This window comes from Dermacentor silvarum, chromosome 9 (assembly GCF_013339745.2).
Source record: "Dermacentor silvarum isolate Dsil-2018 chromosome 9, BIME_Dsil_1.4, whole genome shotgun sequence".
NCBI classification, from domain to species: Eukaryota; Metazoa; Arthropoda; class Arachnida; order Ixodida; family Ixodidae; genus Dermacentor; species Dermacentor silvarum.
Window position 1 is genome coordinate 154,259,671 of NC_051162.1, and position 24,780 is coordinate 154,284,450.

Below are 24,780 nucleotides of genomic sequence, written 5' to 3' on the forward strand. Positions count from 1 at the left end.
GATTACCACTACATGGCACCTGTCGACATTACACTTAATGGCATTGTGCACCTGATGAATAACCTTAAAGTGTCTTCGTACTCCGGTGCCGACGAAATAAATTCAAAAATACTAAAAAATACCACTTCAGTTTCCAGCGTCATCTTACTTCACATCTACATACAGTCTTTATCAACAAGTGAACTGCCCACTGATTGGAAAATAGGAAAGGTAGTACCCGTTTTCAAAAGTGGTGATAAACATTCGCACGAAAATTATCGCCCCATCTCACTAACATGCATTTGCTGCAAGATGCTCGAACACATTATCGCATCGCATATCTACGATCACCTAGAATCAAACCATTTCTTCTTCCCAAATCAGTATGGATTTCGAAAAGGCTTCTCCTGTGAGTCACAGTTATATGAATTCACTACTGACCTTCATTACAACATGAACGATAACTTACAAATAGATTGCATCTTCCTAGACTTTTCTAAAGCATTCGATCGCGTAGCACATTGCCGACTAATATCAAAACTTTCTGCACTTAAATTAGATTCGCTAACCTTATCATGGGTCCGTAACTTTCTTTCTAACCGCCGGCAGTTCACCGTTGTCAATAATTACTTCTCTCCTCCTTCCGATGTTACATCCGGGGTGCCGCAAGGTAGCATCCTTGGTCCTCTACTATTCTTAATCTACATTAATGACCTGCCAAATAACATATCATCCTGTATACGTATATTTGCTGACGACTGCATTGTTTACCGTTCCATAAAAAGTGCTGATGATCACCAATCCCTCCAAAGCGACCTGGATTGCATTAACAACTGGTGTAAAACATGGCTTATGACTCTTAACATTTCAAAATGTAAAATTATCTCATTTACCCGTAAATGAGTTCGTTCGCTCTTTCATTACAACATCAATAACAACACATTGGCTAGAACCACATGGTATAAATATCTAGGCGTTACCTCACACAAAATCTTTCTTGGGTCGACCATATAACTACCATTTCTGCTAATGCTTCTAGATCATTGGGGTGTCTTCGTCGCAAGCTACAATCCACTACTCCTCACGTACGTAAACAGGCCTACCAAACATCTGTCCGACCCCAGTTAGAGTACGCATCATCCATTTGGTCACCTCACCAAAAATATTTATACAGAAGTTAGAAGCTATTCAGAACAGGGCTTGTCGTTTTATCACGCGGAATTATAACAACTTGTCCAGTGTAACGCAGCTAAAGCTCGAACTTTCACTCCATCCATTAACATTACGTCGTGACTTTGCGCTTTTGTCTCTCTTTCATAAATATGTCACTGGCACTCGATCACCGCTAGCACAATTACAACGTTCCTCTCACTTATCGCACCGATTACACAATGACTTCAGCTACAACCGTGTTTACGGCACCACTAATGCTTTTAACTACTCGTCACTCCCGCGTGCCATACGACTGTGGAATGATCTTCCAAACAGTATCGCCCTTCAGCGTAATCACGATAAATTTCGCGAGCTTCTCATCAACCATTTCACTGATAATGCTTAGCTGGTCCATTTGCTCCCATGTTTCATGCATCCCCCCCCCTTTTTTTTCAAAGTGATGCTGTTGCATTAGGTTCTGTTTGTTATCCCAGCTAGTACCGGTAAACTGCGTAGTCTTTCCCTGCGCTTCATTCGATCTGTCCAACACGCTGTTCAGTTTCTTTTGTGTTTCTAACTTGCCTATTCATGTGACATACATATCACTAGTTTTTTACTTGGACATTTTTTTGCTGTTGTTCATTTTGTTCTGCTTGTTCTTACTGGCTTTGATGTTAACCCAATTTGTTCTTACTTTGTTCTTACTTTGTATCGCCCCCCCCCCTTACACAATGCCTCTGCGAGGCCTGTAAGGTACTTGTAAATAATAAATAAATTAATGTACAGAGTGGTCCACTGTTAAAGGGAACACCGGAGCGCGTGGCGTCTGCTCGGCGCCACCACCGGCCCGTGGCTGCAACAAGTTTCGCGCAGGCGCAGTGAGCGCTGTGGGCGGTGCTCTTTTGTCGTCTGCTAACGTCTGCTGCCAAGTAGAGAACCAAGCCGATCACGCCTTTCTAATGTTGGCCGGTGAGTGCATGGCCACATACTGATAGCAAGTCATTTCGAAGCTGAAGGAAAATTAGACGAGTCAAAATATTAACAATCAGGTATTTTTGCCGTGTCAGCGTACAAGACAAACATCGTTTTTACGGATGTCTCTTTGTGGCAAAGCTATATTAGAGAATACTTTTCCGTGTGTAGTGCCCATCTCATTTCTACTACTACATATTCGAATCGCTGCATTGCGTAGACTGCACAAAGAATTCACCAAGTGCCTTTAACGAGCATATCAATTTATAAAGAGCGATCACACTAGAGAGAGAGAGAGAGAAATAACATTTATTAGCCCCGAAGGAACTAAAGCCCAAGTCCGGGCCTCCTGGTAGGCTCATGCCTCCTGGCCCAGAACGTTCTTGACGTGCTGCACCAGAAGCGGCCACCATAGTTTTTCAAACCTTCGTGGGGGAGTGGTCCACTCCTACCAGCTGCCAGAACGCTGTTTGTGTGGTAATTTGGAAAGTATTGTCTTTTTCAAGATGGCGTTTTCAGGGCACTCCCACAAGATGTGTTTATTTGAAGGATAGGCCCCGCACTGTTTACAAGTGGGGAGCCTGGGTCCCTGTTAATATAATGCGTATAGTGTGGTGTGAGTAATGTGTGTGTTTGTGCTTTTCGTATGATTGAGGCGTCCTCTCTCGAATGCGTGTAGGATGGTGTGTTGAGAATTGTTGATGCTTCCCTGCGAGACTTCAAAATACGTATCCTTTCTTTCCGCTGCATCTTCTGCTCTTCTCTGGGGTTGTACGTATCTTCAACAGGCCAAAGGATAGGAGGTCCCGGATTTTCTGCGCGGGTGAGCTGGTGTGCTCTTACATTTCCTCGCAATCCTTGATGGCCTGGAACCCATTGTATGCGTATGCGTAGAAGGGGGTGAGCATGCATGTACATGTGGAGCTTTGTGCGTATGTGGTAAGGAAGATCATCATTTTGAATGTCTCTGCAAGCGCTTTGACTGTCTGTTCGGATTGTGATCGTGTCAGATGTGTGTGTCATTTCCGTTATGGCGAGCATTACTGCCAGCAATTCCGCGTCGTGAGGCGTTGGGACTCCCAAGTAATTTTTCACAAGCGTCGAGTCATGGCCCACGACCGCTGCTTTGCTGATTTCGGCATTATGACTGGCATCTGTGTAGTACGTGCTTTTATCCTCTGTCCTCTGCATTACACTTGTTCTTTTTGAGCGCCTATTTCGATTCTTTTCCGGGTGCATATTTTTTGGAATGGGATCTACGGTTATCCTTGGCAGATCATCCCTATGGTGGTAGTTTCGGGGGAATTGGGGGTAAGTTAGCGGTTTCATATCCCAATCTATTCAGTATTCGTCGACCCTGATTAGATGATTTAAGTCTCTGTATTTGTGCTTGATTGTGCATGTCTATTCTGTCTTCTAGTGAGTTAAAGAGGCCGGTTGCTTCAATTTTATGGTTAGGTGCAAACTTAGGAACTCCCAGGGCAAGTCTAGCACACTTTCTAATTATAATGTCCATCTTTTTGCGCTGAGTGCTGGTTATCTTAGCGTATGGTAGATAGTACATTATCCTAGAAAAGATCAATGCTTCTATAAGCTTATGAAGTTCATGTTCTTTCATTCCTCTCCTTTGTCTAGTTATTATACGTATCATTGCAAGGATCTATTCCAATTGTACGGTCAGCTTCTGCACCCATGTTGATGCTTTACCATTGTCCTGTAGAAAAAAACCGAGGATTCTTATGGTATTCTTGCGGGGTAAGACTGCGTCTTTCATTCGAAGTTTGATTAAATTTTTATATTCTTCGGCTCGCTTGCTAACGTCTTCACTAATGACAATATATTCTGATTTCTGAGGGGAACATTCTAGCCCTAGTGTTTCGGCGTAGTCACGTATAGTATCTAGTCCACATTGAATACTGTGTTCTTGCCATTCTGGTGATCCTCGACAGCACCAAATAGTTATATCATCGGCGTAAAGATTATGTTCTAGGTTTGGTGTTTGTTCTAGTAATGCGGGTAGCTTCATCATCGCAATGTTAAATAAAGTCGGCGAGAGAATAGAACCTTGGGGTGTTCCGCGCGTGATTGGATGGCTAGGTGACACATATTCATCAAGTTTCACTTTAACCGTCCTTTCACTTAGGAAGTCCTTAACATAGTTGTATACTCTAGGCCCAGATTTAGTCGCCTTGAGGTTTTCTAGAATTGCGCGGTGGGTGACACTATCAAAAGCTCGTTGCATATCGACCCCTACGATTGTTCTTAGCTGAGCTGTACTTGGTAAATCGAACACCTGGTTTTTTATCCTCAGCATAGCGTCCTGAGTGCTAACATGTTTTCTGAAGCCTATCATTGTCTCGGGTAAAAGTTGAAGGCCTTCCAGGTGCCACTCAAGACGTTCTAAAACCATCTTCTCCATTAATTTTCCTATACAGGAGGTTAATGATATGGGCCTAAAATTGGATACTTTGTCGGATGGTTTTCCTGTCTTAGGAATTGGTATTACTACTGCCTCTTTCCATTGTTTTGGAATTACACCTTGTTCCCACGAGTTACCGGTGAATCATGGGAATTGACTTGCACAGTACATTTTTTGAGGCATCAAACCTTTATGAAACGAGAAGGCGAACAAAAGACGGCGCGGTCATTGCTGCTGATGTTAAGGGCATTCATCTGATTATACATCAATCCAGTCACTTTCCTTCCAGCTGGACGGAAAGTGGCTGCGTTGAAACACGAATTACGCAAGCTGCTTGTTTCGCGACGATCCGAAGCACGGCAGCTGACCGTAGCAGACGACGAAATTGCACCGCCCACAGCGCTCACTGCGCCTGCGCGACACTCGTTGCGGCCGCCGACCGGTGGTGGCGCCGAGCAGACGCCACGCGCTCCGGTGTTCCCTTTAACAGTGGACCCTTCTGTACATTACATCGGGTCATACCAACTGGGACCTCGTTTTGCCATATGTTACGTACGCCTATAACACCGCTTCAAAGGCCACAAAGGGATTTTCGCCATTCTTTCTCGCATATTGCCGTGAACCTACCTGTATGCTCGACACCAATCTCCCCTACCGGCCTGACCCATCAGAGGGCACGCCTCTGTCTGATGCCTCCAAGTAAGCCGAGGAATGCCGTCAGCTGGCCCGTTCGTTTGCGGCGGAAGACCAGTCTCTACAAAAACTCCGTCGCGAAGATGACCGACCTCCCTGCACCTACGAGCCGGACTGGCTATATATCTTCGTGCATTCGTGGTCATTGCGAAGTGCCGGCGACTGAAACGCGCATCATGACCCTGAATTTCGCAAGCGTACCAGATTGGCCGGTTGTCTACAGTGCACCAGGTATTTCTGCCCCCTGTTGTGCAACAATAAGCCGCGTCGCTGCCGGTACAATAGGTAGGTGCTTGAGGGGCCTACACTGGTAAGTGTGGCCTTTCAAAAGCATCCACATACGTTAGTGGCACGGTGACAGAAGTCGGCTGACAGAGAGACGGCTGAGCCTGCCTCCAAAAATCGAGCTTCACACGCCCATGAGGTAACGTGCGCCACCATACGTGCGCCCTTCTGTTTTAGGCAGGAGCAGTAACGCTTCATCTACACTTGCTCTTGGGGCCTTTTTGTCAAGAGCAGAGATCGGTGTCTAAGTGAGCCGTCTGTCGCATTACATGATTCTCAGAGCCATTTTTGCGCAACCGCCTTTGATGTACACGTGCCTGTTCATATTATTCTTTATGCGCATCCATGACTAGAAGACATATATGCATAGTCATTTGCTGTCATTAAAATGTTCTCAGTACCGGCTGTCTTTGTCTCCCTTTCTCGTGCCTGTCTTTTATTTTGAAAATTTACTTGTTCAGCTTCCATAGAAGTCCATGCGTGTAAACGTTGTGGTTCATACCAGGTTCGTATGGTGTACCGCCCCCTGTGGGACAAGAAAACACTTAGGACGGAATAAGAGATAAAATGACGCCATATCATGTAAACAAACGTGTCGCCATTTCTGTCGAGAAAGGCTCAAGCTTTATATGTTGGCCTGCCAATAAGGCCAGCATTTTCAAATAACGCGCAACTCAACGATTTGCATTGGGAAGTTTTAACGCGAAAAACGAAGCACGGAAATACCCTCCGACGGGTGTTGCTATCGCACCGATCCACAGAACATGAGTTTTGCGTACAACCGAAACCATTCGGAGTTTAGTGCCGGCCACGTCGATACGAAAGACTCAAGTCTGTTGGCCAGCGCAGCAACGCAAATGTAGCTCAAGTGAAAATAATGTCCTGGTCATAGCTTACTAATTTTGACTGACCCATGCATAATGAGACCTGACGTACGCTACGCCATCAGAATTGAGACAAATTTTGACGAGACAAAACTACCAAATGTGAGGGGAGTCTATAGCAGCAGACTAACGTTACAATCACACCTTTCTGCTCATACAGGCGATGCAGTGAAACGGTAGTAATAGCGGAAAATGCCCATTTTCAAGCCATCTGATAAAGAGCTATAATGTTAAAGGTGCCGTAGCAGAGGGAGCTTTCATTTCTTACTTTGCCACACTTTATTAAATTGAGTAAGATATTTATTTCATGCAAGTTAATTAAAAGCTTGTTTGTCGTTTGCAATTAAATAGTTTTTATATTGACAATTTTTGTTTCCTTTTCCTCCAGTCATAATTAAACTGCAGCTGTTACAACCACTCTTGGTGACGTCGGTGACAATTGGTTCTGTAGTGCTTTAAAAGCGTTGTTTCGCGATTTATTCAAATCAACCTCGGAATTTAGTAAAACGCGTTACTGGCTTCACATGGATGCTTGTCCCTTTTCTGACGCTAACACTTTTTTTGTTATCTATTATTGCCGCGTATAAATGATTAGAAATATCACATTACGTTGTTCCTGTGCACGACATATACTTGTTTGTGTTTCCGCTCAAGAATAGTACTTCCTCCATGGAAGTAAATAAAAGACAAGTGGGCGAGAAGAAACAATTGTCAAAAGAATTTATCCGGTACATTTATAGGTCACTGTTAATGTTGCTGTTAGGTGCAGTGCAGGTCCAATTGTATTCCTTTTTATATCTTCCATGCGGGCAAGCCGTAAGGTAGGCTTTATGGCACTCCTCAGGTGGATATGTACAAAGTTCAAGTCCTCCTCGTACGTACATATCACACCACCATGGCGCTGCAATGAGAAGTATTGAGTCAGCGAAAATTGACATGTATTTTAGCGAAGGTCGTTTATCTACTAAGTTGAAGTGTTTCTGTAGATTATCTAAGTACGACGTCTGTCACCGAAGGAACGACGATGCAGCCAAATGCAGTCACGATGCAGACAAATCTGTATTAACACCTATATGACTGACTATAAAGACGTGCCGTTGACCGGCACTTTTCTCTTCGGAATGGCACAATCAATAAAGAAATCCCACTGATATATATTTACAGCAAACGTACAATTGTCCAAAGCCAATGCATTGTGAGAATCGATGTTATGCGAAGAATTTCGCAGGCAGAGGACTCTAGACCAATGCTTCGGTTTCTTCAAGGCGATACCAGATAGACCAAAGTGTTCATGTAAATTGTGTAGTTTGTGTGCGTCACAAGCGTACGTGTGTGAGGAAAGCAGCAAGATGGCATCCACGTTGAAGAAAATCTTATGGCACCAAATGCATGATTTCTACGCCATCCTTTGACGCGAACTGAGGACATGGCGACTTCCAGTTTTACATTCGGAGGGGACCAGCGTAAGTGAGAAATTCGGCTCGTGACGTCATCAGTGACTATGTGTGGTACAATCGATGGCACATTTCGTTATGCCATATGGTGTATGTTAAAACAATCGCATTTGCACTCTGGAGAAGAAATGCTGAAGCATGAATAACTTGTGCGATCATGAATTCAGTACAACGTAGCAGTTTCTACGTAGCGTAAGCTGCTACGAGGTAAGTACTGGGGGAAATGATGGGCCTGTGCCGGAGATATTGTGGTCTAGCACTGGTCCTTGAAGCCTCAGCTGACACAAAGGAAGACCCGTCACGACGACGTAATGTGCGCTTCTTAAGCCCATGGTTCACGATCTACTCTCTATGTACATGGAAGATAACCAATAGCTCCTAAACACCATGAATAGATCCAGACCTCACTTGTTTACACAACACATGCTTCTACAAACTAAAGAATGCGTTATTGACAACCTCAGTGTTGCCCAACAGACTGCTATTTTAGTCCGTGGCGTTAAAGGCACATTCGAGAACATGTCTTATTAAGCCGTGTTGAAGAAAGGGCCAGGCACCAACTGCGGGCAAAGGGTCTACAACTAGGTCAGATACTCTTCCTCCCTAACCGAACAGCAACCGCAGGTCTTGAAACACTGTGAAGTGTCAAGTTTGCAGTTTCCACAAAGGGAGTTTCTCAGGGATTTATAATATCTTCGTTACTTTTTAACATTGCACTGATACAACTACCTCGCGAATTGTACGGTATCGCGAGACTCATCGTGAACTTTACACATACGATATTACATTCAAGGTCCCAGGAGGTTCCACTGGGGAACCACAAGCCGCCTTACAGGAGGGCCTCGATCGCACGGGGACGGCGCATGGGGAAATAGTCACAGACAGAACAGCAAAAGAGCTTAGTGCAGCAACATTCAAACGGAACTACACCGACTCGACAGAAGAAGCAGCCATTGCGTTCAAGACAACAGCAGCTCAGTGACCAATTACAATCTTCACAGACTCGAGAGCAGACTCGCTGCCAGTCCTGCTATCTAACGCAAGTCAAGATCTTTGGTGCCAGCAAGTAATCCAGGGTGCCATCTTCATAGCTTTGCGCACGGGTTCGCCACCGCCAGGTGCGACTTTTCTCTTCCGGCTCTACTTAGGCATCTGCCTCTGTCCGGCCTTTTTCAGGGGGCACAGGAAAGTGGCAACCATGCAGTCGCCGCTGAACCCTTTTTGCTTCTACATGCAGGTTTGTGAAGCACCGTCTCTTGACTTACGAGTAATGTCTGTCAGCTGCTTTTCTCGTGCCCAAGTGTATTTTTTGCCTCACTGCGAATGCTTGTTTGTTGCAAGGCTACTCATCCTATCTGGTGACGTTGAACTTAATCCGGGACCCGAAACTGACAAGCAGTGCAAAGAACTTCTTGCAACCATTTCTGCCCTTTCAGCAAAATTAGATTGACGACACACAGAGGTAATGAGCGGCCTCACTGAAATAAAATAAAAGCAAGCTCAAATAACTAATCAAGTGCCGATTTAGGCACTAGATTAATGACTGTTGAATCGCTTGTTTAATCACTTGAGCTTAACCCGTCGACAGCTGACATACCTGCAGTTGTAGCTCACGCCGGTAAAAATGAAAATGCCTCTCTCCTTACGCGTCTCGATGATGTAGAAGATGGCTCCCGCCGTGATAACTTAATATTTCACGATATTTACGACAATCCGTCAGAAACATGGGCGCAGTCCGAAAAATTGTTATGTGAACTTTTATCTCATCATCTTAAGTTTGAGGTCCCCAAGAATATGGTACGCAGAGCCCACAGACTAGGCTCGCACACTGCTAATAAAACTCGCCCGATTATAATTTAATTTTCTTGCTGAAAACTGAAGTATAAAATGCTGGCACTAAAATCAAATCTGAAATCCACCGGGATTTTTGCCGTGCAACGCGCCAGTTTAGGAAAAAGCTACTAGATTTTGCTAAGGCGTCGGGCCAACCATACTCATAGCTGCTAAACAAGCTATTTTTGAACAAGAAATGCTACGTTTGCTTATCTACCACTGAAAATGTATGTGAAGTCGACATACCATGTGCAGCATGCTCTTCAGTTCAGTCGCGTCAAGCTATCGAAGTCAATTGATCGATATAACTAGCACATGCGCAATATAATAACAGCATGTCAGTTTTTTAACTAGGGTGCGAAGCCTGCTAAATAAAGGTGCTGCAAGGTCCTCACTGGTTGATTCATGCGCTGCTGACATCGTATGTCTCAGCGAAACATGGCTCTCTGCTAATGTAGAGACTAGCGAAATTTTTTAATGTGAGAAACTCTAATTAGGTTATAGCTGCGAGCGTGGTGTACGAACAGGTGGAGGTGTCTTGATTGGAGTTACTGAAACGCTCACTTCCAATTCCGTCTCCATAGAAGCACATCTAGAACTTGTTCGCGTGCGTGTTGTACTCGGCAACAGAGATGTCATTTTTTGCACATGCTATCGCCCTCCAAACTGCTTCGACGTCCTTTGGCGATGACCTTCATGACACATTGAACAAGTTAGTTGTCAGATACCCTGACGCGCCCCTTTTTTCTTCTTGGTGACTTCAACTTTCCCGATATCATTTGGCATAACGACACGGCAAAGTCCCAGTCTTTTCAGAGTACCCAGTTTATAAACACTTGTTTGGACTTTCACATCACCCAGCTTGTACTGAAAACTACGGGCTTGTCTGCCTGTTCACCTAACATACCAGACCTGATTCTCACTACCAACCCTGATGCAGTTTGTCCAATTCTTTACTTAAAATGCTTAAGTGATCAACTTGCCCCCACTTCTGATATCGACACACAGGCTCCTGTTAAGATAACTACGAAGGTCATATGCGATTACAGCCAAACCGACTTGGCTTCCATTACCACTGAAATACAAAATTTTGCAGCTTCTGACATCGCTAATTGCGATCAACGGTGTGTTGAACAAAACTAGTTCATTTTCAAAAAATAAATTGTAACTGATCGAACGCTTCTTGCCGCAGAGAACAGTCGTTTGCAACCCACGGTCGACTTGGTTTAACCCCTTTTTGAAGCGATTTCGTTAAAAGAGAAAGCGGCTGTTTTGTCGGGCAACAGCTTCACGCAGTGACGTTACTAAGTCTGCTTACTGCCGCACTGGAAGTGACTACAACGAGCCACCGCTAGTGCGAAACAGAATTTTTATTCTGTCACACTTCCGTCACTTTTGCAAGCCAATCCTAAAATTCTGGACCATAGTTAACGGTATACTCTAAGTAAAATAACACAATTAACATACCCCAATGATGAAACTGTTGCTCCTGAAGAGTGTTGTAATGTATTTAATTATGTATTTTCTTCCCAGGTTACCGCAATGACAGATAAATTACCGCTTGTATTCAATTCAGGTTTTTTGCCCATGATTTCAGTTTCTATTGAATGGGTTGGTGTTAGCTGCCTAATTAACAATCAAAAAACGTCTTCCTCTGCCGGCCCAGAGGGCATGAATAAAAAAAATTGAAGTGTATTAATGTACTTTCTGCTGTTATTTTGTCGCACATGTTCACTCAGTTATTGCAGCAGTCTGTTCTTCCATACGACTGGTGTTTCCGAAAGGTGATTCCAGTTCACAAATCAGGTAACACACACTTACCCAGCAATTACAGGCCTATCTCACTAACAAGCATTTCATGTAAAATTCTCGAGCATATAATATATTCGCATTTGGCGGAGTTTTGAATCCAACTCCTATTTCAACCCCTGTCAATATGATTTCGGTAAGTTCGTTTCGTGTCAAACACAGCTCTTATCATTTACTAACAATCTCATGGAATTTCTGACCTAGGCACCGACATCGACTGCATACTTTTTTAAATTCTGGCAAAGCCTTCGACTCTGGGACCTACTGTTTACTTCTGCTTAAGCTGACTGAACTTAACCTGGACGTAAAGGTACTCGAGTGGACAAAAAAATATTTTCTAACGGGACGTAGTTTGTAAACGCTAATAACTGTTATTCTCGGTTTTCTAATGTTTCAGCCGCTGTTCATGAAGGCTCAGTCCTGGGTCCACTTCTATTTTTATTCGATAATAACGATCCTCCGAACTGCGTTTTTTCTTCTTTCATAATGCTATTCGCGGATGACTGTGTTCTCTACCGTGAAATTGCTAACTCTTCCGATTCCTAAGAACTGCAGGACGACCTTAACCGCGAAACTGAGTGGTGTTATAATTGATGCATGCAACTAAATTAAAATAAATGCAAGGCCATGCGAATATCTCGTACCGCTGCCATGTACACGTACATTATTATTGGTGCACCTGTGACGTAAGTTATCTCTTACAATTACCTCGGCCTTTATATATCAAATAACCTTTCTCGGCATTTGCATATTGACTATGTTACTAATAACGCTAACCGCATGCTTGTTTATTTGCGCCATAATTTTAGCTCTGCTCTTCCTCCCTGAAGATAATTCTTTACAATACTTCAGTTCGCTCCGAATTGGAGTATGCTTCAGTCCATTTGGGATCCGACTCATTTTCATTACATTATACACTAGAAAATATTCAAAACGACGGTGTACGCTTTTTCTTATCTAATTATTATCGCTATGCAAGTATCCCATCAATTAAACAAACTCTTAACTTACCTGCAAATCCTCCCTTCACTCCCTTTTTCGCAAAGTTTTCATTTGAACACCCTTTTAAAAGAAACCCTTCTTGTCTCTGCGTCTCATATTTCGTCCCGCACTCACCACAGCCTTAACGTCGGGGTGCCATTGTGCCGCACAAACCGGTACAGTGACTCATTCATCCCTAGGACAAGCACGCACTGGAATCGCCGAGTACCAGCAACGACTGCCGGACCGAGCAAAGGCGACAGCCTAAGGATTCCCACACGTACGGGAAACGTGCAGTTAGAAAAGGAGCTTTTTAGTGTGTTTAACATTATTCAATGGACTCCCATATCGGAAAGATCTCTCAGAATCGCGAAGCGACATGTCATGTCGTACGCTTTCTATACCTAGAAATACCGAACGTAAGAGATGGGGAAGAAGAAGAAGAAGCCAACCAGTGCGGACGTGGAAATTTCGGCTCCCGCTTCTGCACACGTTTTCGGACTGATCTGGTGATTCCTAGCAGCGAAATGTGCACTATTCGACGCAGTTTCTTCTAAGGAACACGCCGATGTCTGATGTTTGCCGGTCAGTGCACTCTTTTTCAACTTTCGAGACTTGTTAGTTCGGACTACGCCGCGGCTCGGCTAGCCCTACTCGACTAGGCCTATCGTCGGCGGTCAAGAGCGAGCAGGCCCAGGCCTCGCTCGTACGTGTGTGCGGCAGCATGCCCGCTATGGAGACAGTCATGGAGGGAGAGTTAATCTCTCAAGAAGAAGCGAATCGCCCGGGCTGGACGACGGCCATGGGCAGAAACAAGAAGGCCAAACCGGGACCGACTGTTCCGGACCGAGGCAACGAGGAACGTGCAGAGACGAAGGGCGGCCGCCGCACGGCCGGCCCGCAGAGCGCGGTCAAGTGCCTCGTCGCCGCATCGAGGCTCCCCCGGCTACCGAGGGACCACATTCGCATCATAGTAAGGCTGAGAGACGGCCTCGACGTGAAAAAAGTCAGTCAAATTCGCCTAGCGCAAGCGCTAGCAATGGCGACCTCGCTCGCGCCGAACGAGACCGAGGGAGACATCGTATGCCCGAACGCAACCCAGAACATTCTCGTCGTGTCCACGCCGACCGAGAAGAACGCGAACGCCTACGCCGGAGTTCACCAGCTTCACCTAAGAGAAGGCGCATTCAAAGTGGCCGCATATATTGCGGCGCCGGACAACACGTGCAAGGGAGTCATCAGAGGAGTGGGCGCCGAAATCAACGAGGCCCAGCTTCAGGCCATGATCGTGAATCAAAGAAATCCCAAGGTCTTCAAAGCCAAGCGGATCAAAAACACCCCGACGGTGGTAGTGCTCTTCAACGGCATGAAAGTTCCGGACTATATCATGTGTGGCGTAAGCCTAATACGCTGCACGTTATACAGGCGGCAGAACGACGTGTGCTACGGGTGCGGCGACTTGGCCCACAGAGTGGACGTCTGCCCAAATCCCAACAAAAAGAGGTGCCGCGGCTGTGGAGGCAACAACCCGGCCGAAGACCACCAGTGCTCGCCCAAGTGCGCCCTCTGCGGGGGGCCACACCCGACGGCGGCCGACAAGTGCAAGCAACGATACCAAGTCACTTACGTCGTGCGGCGCAGGAGGCGCCGACGCAGAAACGCGAAGAAAGCGCAGCTGCAAAGTCAGCCGCAACGGCTGGAGAGCAGATCACGCGATTCCAGCGTGGCAAGCGCCCCCAGACGGGGACGTTCGACAACGCCGACACGACGACAGCGCAGCCGATCGAGAGGTCGCTCCCGCTCTAGGGGGCGCTTCCGCTCCCAAGTACGCATTCAAGAGGGGCCGACCTGGGCGGACCGGGTCAAGCCAAAGCCAAAGCCGAAACCACAAAAAGGTAACGCAGGTAGCATTGCCAAAGCATAACAGGGAAGACCCTAGAATAGCTCAACTTGCGGAAGAAAACGCGCGCCTCAAGGCGGAGATTCAGCAAATGAGGGCAGATTTCAAAAACAAGGTTCCACTCCCCAGCTAGTCGAACAACAGCAGCAGCAGGTGTCGCAAAATAAACCGACCCCGCAAGGGGAACAGTCGTTTCGCAAGGGGAACAGTCGGGGGTAACGTCCGAAGTGGCCGAACAAGTGGCAATAGCCATGGCAATGAGGGACCCCGAACGTCCTTACGTGTACACAGATTTGCGATCGGCGGCCAGAGAATTCGCCTCGGGCTCCATATCGCGGGAAGCGGCGGCCGTCCTCGGCCACGAGGGAGCCGCGGGTCATCACATCGTCAAATGGTTTCCGGCCCACATGGCGGCCGACGTGCACCCCGACTTTCCCAGCGCCAACGAGCTGGCGCACGACCGCGCGCGAGGACTCACGCACCGCGGCGATCGTGGCGAGCGAAGTGGCGGGGAGGGAGGGGAGCACCGAGACCCGCTGCTCACCTTCAACGAAATAACAATGCACTATCCGCTGTCCAGGAGGGCCTTCCCGCTCCCCCACGCTAAACTCAATAGACCACAGTCATCGATATTCAGAATGCTTCAGACAGGGTCATTCCCCTCGAGAGGCAGACTGAGCCTTTATTCACCAGAGGGGGAGCTGCAATGTCCGGATTGTGGCGAATCATACTGCTCGCTAGCGCACGTGCTCTGGCATTGCTCCGCGTTAAGCGGCACCATGTTCAGTAAAGAAGAAGGCACGGAGAACGCCCTCCGAAGCGACGACCACCAGACCCAGCTCCGGGCTGTCCAGAGGGCTCACGAAATGGCGGAGGCTCACGGGCTTCCCGTCCCAACGTGGGTGCGGCCCGCGACCCCTGCTCAGCACTAAACCAAGAGTGCGTGGGGAGGGGTTCCTCAGGACACAATAAAGTTATTTACTCCAAGAGATGCTTATGGTTAAACACATCCCCCAGGTTGGCCTTGATGCGAACAAGGTGGTTTATTGTCAACCTACCTTCTAGGACACCACATTGGAAGGGGTCTAGTAATTTATTACGTTCTAGGTAACCGATTAAGCACAAGTTTATCATTTTTAAGCGTAGCTGTATAGGCTCACAAGTGCCGGCGGTGTCAGTGTAACGCTAAAGAAGTGTGCCGGTCCTGGTGATAGTGCAGAAAGGGTGCCAGCTTAATGGCACATAACACTGTGGGCTCGGGGACCTGTAGCGCGCTTGAACTACCCTTGTCACACATGGGACCCAAAGAGACAAAATCACCAGCCCTTCCCCTGTCGACACAATGGTGGTGCGAAGCATGTAAGCGAAGAAAAACCTTAGACAGTGTTCCCGTCTAAGGTTTTGTGCTGTTAACACCGGGATGGAAGACCAGCAAGCCCAAGCTGTGGTTCTAGCAAAACGTCAGCGAAAAGCCGCGGTACCCGAGTTGCGGGAGCGCGATGTTGAGGCTAAACCTCAGCGAAGAGCTGCCGACCCTGAATTTAGGGGCAAACTAAGCGGAACACATGCGACAGCGTCGTCTTGCTACCAAGGTTCGCTTACCTCCATTTTCTCGACAGGGGAAGGGCTCTGAATTTTATTCAGACGGTTTGCATAGACAGCCAGTGAGCGCAATCGACCTGTAGCTGCTGGCTAAGGACGTGTCTTCGTCTTGTTGAAGTATCGGGATGACAATAACTTATTTACACGAGGAGGGAATATACCCAGCTACCCAACAAACAACAATGCTTGTTGCCCAAAGCAGTTATCTTCTCTCGTAGTAAGGTGTCATTCGGATGACAATAACGACTTCTGCGCGATGCGAACGTCGGGATAAGGTGATTTGACCTTCTGGAAGAACTTCGTACTTCAAGGGGCTAAGTCGGCGAATTATCCTGTACGGGCCAAAATAGCGTCGAAGAAGCTTTTCCAATAGGCCACGCATCTGTACGGCAGTCCACACCCATACCCTGTCTCCAGGTGCATACGGGACGTCTCTTCGTCGCAAGTTATATCGATTTGCGTAGGTTTGCTGTTGCTGCTGAATGCGGTGTCGCGCCAGCTGCAGAGCCTCTTCAGCTCTTTCTGTGAAGTCGCTGATATCATGGTCATTTTCGGAGGTCTCACCTACAGGTAGCATTGCATCTAAGAGGGTGCTGATGGTCTGACCAAAAACAACTTGGAAAGGTGTGATTCGAGTCGTCTCTTGCACTGCAGTATTGTACGGAAATGTTGCGTATGTTCGGTACTCCATGTCCACGTATTTTGATAACATATCGGTCAGCGGTCTGTTGAGTCGTTCAGTCCGTCCATTTGTCTGAGGATGATATGCGGTGGTTTTTCTGTGACTGGTGTGCGTCAGTTTCATCCTAGACTGTGTCAAATGCGGAGTAAATATTGTTCCTCGCTCCGTGATCATAACTTTCAGAACTTTTTTTTTCGTGATCTATACCGTAGTACAATGTAAGTGACAAAAAATTTTGCTACTTCAATAGCCGCTCCCTTTACAACAGACCCTGTCTCGACATATTAAGTTAGGTAGTCAGTCGCAACTGTGATTCATCGCTTTCCTGACTACGATGTAGGAAAAGGGCCAAGTAAATCCATTTCTACTTTTGCGAATGGAATTTCCGGTGTCTGTATGGGTTGTAGAACTGCCGTCTTCAATGGTGGCGTTTTGCGTCTTTGGCAATCCCGGCAGGTTTTCACATAGCGTTGCACAGAATTCAACAACTTTGTCCACTAATGCTTCCTGCCGATACGTGCAAAGGTTATGCTCACTCCTGAGTGTCCTGCTGATGGGTCATCGTGGCACGCTTCCAATATCTCTGGTCGTAACATTGAAGGTATGACGAGCAGAAATGTCTCAGCACTGTGTTAAAAATTTTTATGTGCAAGAAGTTATACCTCAGAACAAACGACGACAAGCTGCGGACAAAAGCTCGTGGAACGTCGACAGTGTGTCCTTCTAGGTGATCAATGAGCAGACGTAGCTCCGCGGCAGCCTGCTGATGCTGCGCCATTTGCGATGGTGTCACAGCTCCTAGGAACAGGCAATTCTGTTCAACTTCAGCAGGTGTAGACTTCGTAGATTCAACCGGTGCACGTGACAAGCAATCATCATCACCGCGCTTGTGACCGGACTTGTATACGACCATTATATAGTATTCCTGCAGCCGTAGGCTCCATCTTGCAAGCCGTTAAGATGGGTCTTTAAGATTGGCCAGCCAGCACAACGATTGATGACCGCTGATTGCTCATAATGGTCTGCCATATAAGTATGGTCTGAACTTGCTGATGGCCCATATCAGCGCGAGGCATTCTTTTGCTGTCGCTGGTAGTTCACCTCAGCCTTTGAAGCAGTGCGACTAGCATACTCAATGACTCGTTCCTCTCCATTCTGCCACTGAATGAGGACGGCCCCGAGGCCTGAATTGCTTGCGTCTGTGTGGATACGAGTTTCGGCTTCCTGGCAAAAATGCCCAAGAACTGGAAGACCCGGTCGCAGTTCATTGAAAGCATTCTCCTTTTCGTAGTTTATTCAAGGCAGTCTCCAAAAGGCATGTCTTCTTTTCTTAGCCACGTTAGCGGTTTGGCAATGCTTGAGAAATTTTTCACGGAGCGTCCGTAGTAGGCGCACATACCTGACAATCGCCTTACTGCCTTTTTGTCGGTTTGCATTGGGAATTCTTCAACAGCCGCAGTCTTCTCAGGGTTTAAAAAATTTAGCACCGCTTTAGACCCGAAGAGTGGTTCTGCACCAAGAAACAGTGCAGGCTGAAGAGGGATACGCTGCTGGTAAGCTTGAGGAAAATGCTTTTTCCGTTCAGGTTCTGCTTCTCGACACTCCACCAAGACGTGGAGGACGGTCAGCCTCTCGCCACATCTACCACAGCTGGGAGGTTCAGCACCAGTTAAAAGATAAGAATGGGTACCATAGGTGTGCCCTATTGTCAGTCAGCAAAAGAGCACACAACATCGTCGTGACTTTGATAGTGGCGACCAATTCCCCAACTGGGGTTTCATTGCGTGCAGCTTATTCAAGGTTTCCGCATCCACAAATGTTGCCAATGCCTCCTGAGCTTTTCACGAAGGAATGGCTTCAGGTCTGTGGCTCGGACTACTATGGAGAAACTGCTAGCTTTCGTTACCATGGCTTTAGCCATTTCATCTACTAGTACATTTCCCTCGATGCCTCTGTGCCCAGGCACCCAGCATAATACAACATGTTGGTTTGACATGTAGGTTCTGCATAGCAGTGCGTAAAGGTCGTTTATTGTAGGATTTTTATGTTTCTGTATTGATTTTAAAGCTTTCACTACACTTAAGGAGTCTGTGAATATAATGGCTTTTGTAAGATTTCTTTTTATAATATTGCTACATGCGTGTGGTATTTGATTGTTTGACCGAGGCGCGCGGGCGCCATCACTCGAGAAAAGAAGAGGAAGAACGAGCTGGGCTCGCGCGGTGAACCTAACCGGTCAGCGCTGTAAATACAACCTGTAAATAGTTGCCCGTCTTACTGACTCGTTCTTCGCGTAACATCGTGGTGGAGGTGGAACGTTCCCCGTCCTCGCCACGGAGCTCCGAAGCTGCCGCACCGTCGTCTTCTCAGCCATGGCTTCCGATGGAAACACCCCGTCGCCACCTACACCTGCGGCGCCTACCACAACGTACGTTACGGTTCCTAGTTTCCGTGATCCTGGGACATTCTCCGCCCAAAATGGCGTTGACGTCGACGACTGGCTCAGCATGTATGAGCGTGTTAGCCGAAGCCACCACTGGGACCCTACCATCACGCTTGCCAATGTGATATAATATCTGGACGGAACACCGCTTGTCTGGTTTCGCACCCATGAGGTTGAGATATCCAGCTGGGACACTTTCAAAGAGAGGCTTCGCGACCTCTTTGGCAACCCGTCAGGTCGCCAACAGGCTGCGCGAAAGGAGCTTGCTACCCGTGTCCAGTCTTCGACAGAATCGTATGTCGCCTACATACAGGAAGTGCTCGCGCTTTGCCGGAAAGTCGACGAGCACATGACCGAGGTTGACAAGGTGGGCCATATCTTAAAAGGCATCGCGGACGGCGCCTTCAATTTGCTCGTCTATAACGACGTCTCTACTGTCGACGCCGTCGTCAAAGAATGCCGCCGCTTCGAGGTAGCCAAAAGCCGCCGCGTCGTCCCACAGTTTTCCCGGCTCCCAAACATCCCTGCCACGTCCCCTTGCTCCGCTCTTCCTGCCACACGACCTTTTCAAGAGAACGTCACTCGTATCGTTCGCCGTGAGATTGAAGCGGCGAGTCCGGCCCCCCTTCATCCATGACCCCTCGACGGTACCTTTGACCCAGCGGCTCCTACTATTTCCGTCATACAAGCAGTTGCGCGGCAAGAAATTGCAAACCTTGGCGTCCCTACCGCCTGCTCTGTCTCCCGACCTGATTCGGCATCCATTCCCATGGCCACATCCTTCAACGACCAGTATTTCACTCCCCGACCACGCAATCCTGCTGAATGGCGTACCCCCGACGACAAACCGATCTGCTTCCGCTGCCACCGAGTTCGTCACGTATCCCGCCACTGCCGCAGCACCTGGATGCCGCCCTACTGGAGCTCATTCCCTGCTCCTCGCCCATACGCCGACGCTCGCCGTTACTCACCTCGCCGTCCGTACTCTACTTCTGATGCCACTGACAGTCGCTCCTCCGGGCGATCGCCGTCGCCTCAACGCCGTCACTCCCCGTCACCCCAACCTCGCCGCTTTTCCTCGCCAAACCGCCGGATGGAAAACTAGGCCATGCAGCTCTTGGAGGTAATGCTGCATCCCGCCCGTCCTGTACAAATCCTCCGTGATGCTCCTCACGAACGCGAACCTAATTGACGTAGACGTGGATGGTGTTCCATTCAAGGCATTGGTTGATACTGGAGCCCAAGGGTCCATAATGAGCGCTAATCTTTGTCGTCGCCTCAAAAACGTTCTTACGCCTGCCATCACTCGGGCCGTACGCGTCGCCAATGGCGCCACTGTTGCCGTCAGTGGTATGTGCACTGCGCGCGTAGGAATTGCTGGCCGCCACGTTCCAGTCCTGTTCACCGTGCTGACCAGTTGCCCTCACGACCTCATCTTCGGGCTCGACTTTCTGACGACGCATTCTGCCCTCATCGACTGTTCCACCGGTACGCTGTGCCTCGAGCTTCCTCTTGTTTCCGACGTTCGCCCCGAACAACCGAACACCCTCTCCACTACAGCGTTTGTTCGGTTACCTCCAAAAGCCCTAACCTTCATCGAATTGGCCTCAACGGCAACCGTGCCTGATGGCGACTATGTCGTTGTACCTATTCGTGACGTCCTCCTGGCTCGCGACGTCTCTGTGCCACACTCCGTCGTTACCCTTGCCGCTAATCGGATGTGTCTCCCCGTCATCAATTTTGGCTTGACGAAGCAAGTGTTACCTGAAGGCATAGTGGTGGCCACGCTCCGGTCTGTGACAGACGACCACGTCACTGCTTTTGCAGCCGACGCGTCTCCAGATCCTCCTGATTACCCACAGGATGCCTTGAACCTCGACGGCCCATTACGTCCCATGGTCGCTCCGGACTTCGCCCCTGACCAAGCAGCCGCCCTATATCGCCTTTTGTTGTCCTACTGCGACATATTTGACACTGAAAATCGCCCACTTGGTCAGACGTCCCTTGTTCAGCATCGGATAAACACTGGTGATGCTTTTCCCATTCACCGCTGACCGTATCGTGCGTCCACGGCAGATCGGCAAGTTATTGATCAGGAAGTAAACAAGATGCTCGCCAAAGGCATTGTTGAGCCCTCGTCGAGTCCTTGGGCGTTGCCGGTCGTGCTCGTCAAAAAGAAAGATGGCACGTGGCGTTTCTGCGTTGATTACCGCCACCTAAACCGAATCACTAAGAAGGACGTTTACCCTTTACCACGAATTGACGACGCTCTTGATTGTCTTCACGGTGCCAAATACTTTTCGTCCATTGACCTTCGATCTGGTTATTGGCAGATTTCCGTCGATGAGCAAGATCAAGAAAAGACCGCTTTCGTCACTCCAGATGGCCTCTACCAATTTAAGGTTATGCCGTTCGGTTTATGCAATGCCCCCGCCACGTTCGAACGGCTGATGGACTCTCTGCTTCAAGGTTTCAAATGGCCAACTTGCCTTTGTTACCTCGACGACGTCCTTGTGTTTTCTCCTACATTTGAGACGCACCTTGAGCGCGTTGCAGCCATCCTTGACGCCTTCCGCAAGGCTGGGCTCCAATTAAACTCATCGAAGTGCCACTTCGGGCGCCGACAGATTACAGTGCTCGGCCATCTCGTCGATGCTTCCGGAGTACAACCCGACCCGGAGAAGGTTCGAGCAGTAACGGCTTTCCCTGTACCTCAGTCTGTCAAAGATGTCCGGAGTTTTGTGGGGCTCTGTTCTTATTTCAGACGGTTCGTGAAAGATTTCGCTGCAATCGCTCAACCACTCACAGAACTTATGAAGAAAGAGGTGCCTTTTACGTGGGGTTCCCCTCAGGCTGCCGCATTTTCACGCCTTATCACGATTCTGACTAATCCACCGATCTTGGCCCACTTTGACCCGTCCGCACCAACAGAGGTCCGAACCGATGCCAGTGGTTATGGGATCGGCGCCGTCTTATCGCAACGCCAACACGGACACGACCACGTTATAGCCTACGCTAGCCGACTCCTGACAACTGCAGAGCGCAACTATTCGATTACCGAGCGCGAATGTCTTGCTCTCGTGGGCTGTTTCAAAGTTCCGCCCATATTTATATGGCAAGCCCTTCTCACTAATCACAGACCATCATGCGCTTTCGTCGCTCAAGGATCCTACTGGCTGGCTCGGTCGTTGGGCTCTCCGACTACAAGAATATCCCTACGCAGTGACGTACAAGTCGGGACGCCAACACCAGGACGCAGATTGCCTCTCTCGCTACCCAGTCGAAGACCCGACCTCTACGTCTGAGCCTGACACCGACGCCTGCGTTCTCTCTGTTTTTCCACTGGTCCATGTCGCCGACGAGCAGTGCCGCGACCCGTCCTTGCGTGTCATCATTGACCATCTGGGATCTCCACTTGCCGACAGTTCCCTTCGCTTATTCACACTTCAGGATGGCGTACTCTACCGCCACAACGTTCACCCCGACGGCCCAGCATTACTCCTTGTGGTCCCTAAACACCTTCGCTGGGCTGTTCTCCACGAACTTCACGACCTCCCCACTGCCGTTCACCTCGGTGTGTCACGTACCTACGACCGGATTCGCCGACGCTTCTTTTCTCCTGGGCTTGCTCGCTCCGTTCGAAGATACGTAGCTGCGTGTGATAAATGCCAGCGACGCAAGACACCATCGACGCTACCTGCTGGGTACCTACAACCAATCGACATTCCCGCGGAGCCATTCTTTCGGGTTTGTTTAGATTTACTTGGTCCCTTTCCTCTTTCTACCTCTGGGAACAGGTGGATCACAGTGGCCACAGATTACGACACGCGCTACGCCATCACCCGAGCGCTCCCTACAAGCTGCGCCACAGATGTTGCCAATTTTCTTTTACGCGACGTGATTTTATTACATGGAGCTCCACGACAACTTCTCACAGACCATGGTCGGACATTCCTGTCAAAAGTTATCGCGGACATCCTGCAGTCCTGTGCCACGAGGCACAAGCTATCCACGTCATACCATCCGCAAACTAATGGCCTCACGGAGCGTCTTAATCGCACTCTCACAGACATGCTTGCGAAGTATGTCTCTTCACACCACACAGACTGGGACCTCACTCTGCCGTTTGTCACCTTTGCCTATAATTCCTCGCGCCACGACACAGCCGGCTATTCCCCATTTTTCCTCCTGTTCGGCCGAGAACCAGCACTGCCCCTCGACACAACTCTCCCTGTTCACGCGGCACCCACCAGTGAATATGCACTTGATGCCGTCGCCCGCGCTGCTCACACAAGGGAAATTGCCCGTGACCGCCTTCTGAACTCCCAAGAGAGTCAAAGGCGTTTGTACGACAAGCGACACCGAGACGTGCACTTCCCGCCTGGTTCTTTGGTGCTTCTATGGTCTCCGTCGCGTCAGGTCGGCCTGTCAGAAAAACTGCTGTCGCGTTGCACAGGCCCCTACCGAGTGCTTCGTGCTGTGACTCCCGTCACATACGAGATCGCCCCTGACGCCCCATCTGCTTCCCAGTTCAGCGATATCGTGCACGTTACACGACTGAAGCAGTATCACCCTCCCAGTGATGACATTTAGACGCTCCGGGACGTCGCTTCTGCCGCCGGGGGATTATGCTACACGCGTGGGGTATTTGATTGTTTGACCGAGGCGCGCGGGCGCCATCACTCGAGAAAAGAAGAGGAAGAACGAGCTGGGCTCGCGCTGTGAACCTAACCGGTCAGCGCTGCAACCGCTGTTGTAAGTACAACCTGTAAATAGTTGCCCGTCTTACTGACTCGTTCTTCGCGCAACAATATGTTTCACAGCCGCCATCACTGCATAAGCTTCTGCAGTAAAGATGCTGGTTTCCCTGTGCAGGACGTCGGATTTTGAAAATGACGGACCAGCAGCGGCATATGAGATGCCGAGTGTGACTTCGATGCGTCTGTGTAGGATTGTGGACAAGAATACTTCCACTGGAGCTCAAGGAAGTGCATACGAATGTGCAATTCTGCAGCGTGTTTCGTGATTTCTTCAAATGATAAGTCACACACTATCTCCTGCCGCAGCCATGGCGAAAGCGGCTTTGCTGGAGCCATTATTTCATGTGTAGGGAGCCGAATACCCATGTCCTCACTCAATTTCCTTACACGCAGTAAAAAGGGCTGTCTCACCGAAGGTGGGTTGCGAAAAAGTATATTAGATGTTGTATCGTTTATTGTTGAATAACATGGATGTTTACAGTTAGAGCTTAGTTTCAGAAAGTATAAGAAACTAGAGTATGTCCTCTGCAGATCAAGAGACCACACATCTGATTCTACATACAGGCTCTGTTATGGGACTTGTTCTGAAGGCACCGGTTGCAAGGCGGACACCTAGATGGTGCACAGGATCTAGCATCTTCAGGGCACTGGGTGAAGCGGATTGGTAGACTATAGCACCGTAGTCTAAATGCGACCATATAAGGCTTTTGTGCAGTCATGAGGCACTTCCTGTCACTACCCCACGTTGTGTGCGACAGGATTTTAAGGATATTTAGCACTCTTAGGCATTTACCTTTATTGTGCTTTATGTGAGAAATAAAGGTAAGCTTTGAGTCTATTATGATACCTAAGAATTTGTGTTCTGCATTCACAGGAATGCGTTCTCCATGGAGTACAATAATGGGCTCTGGGACGAAGCATCTCTTTCGTGT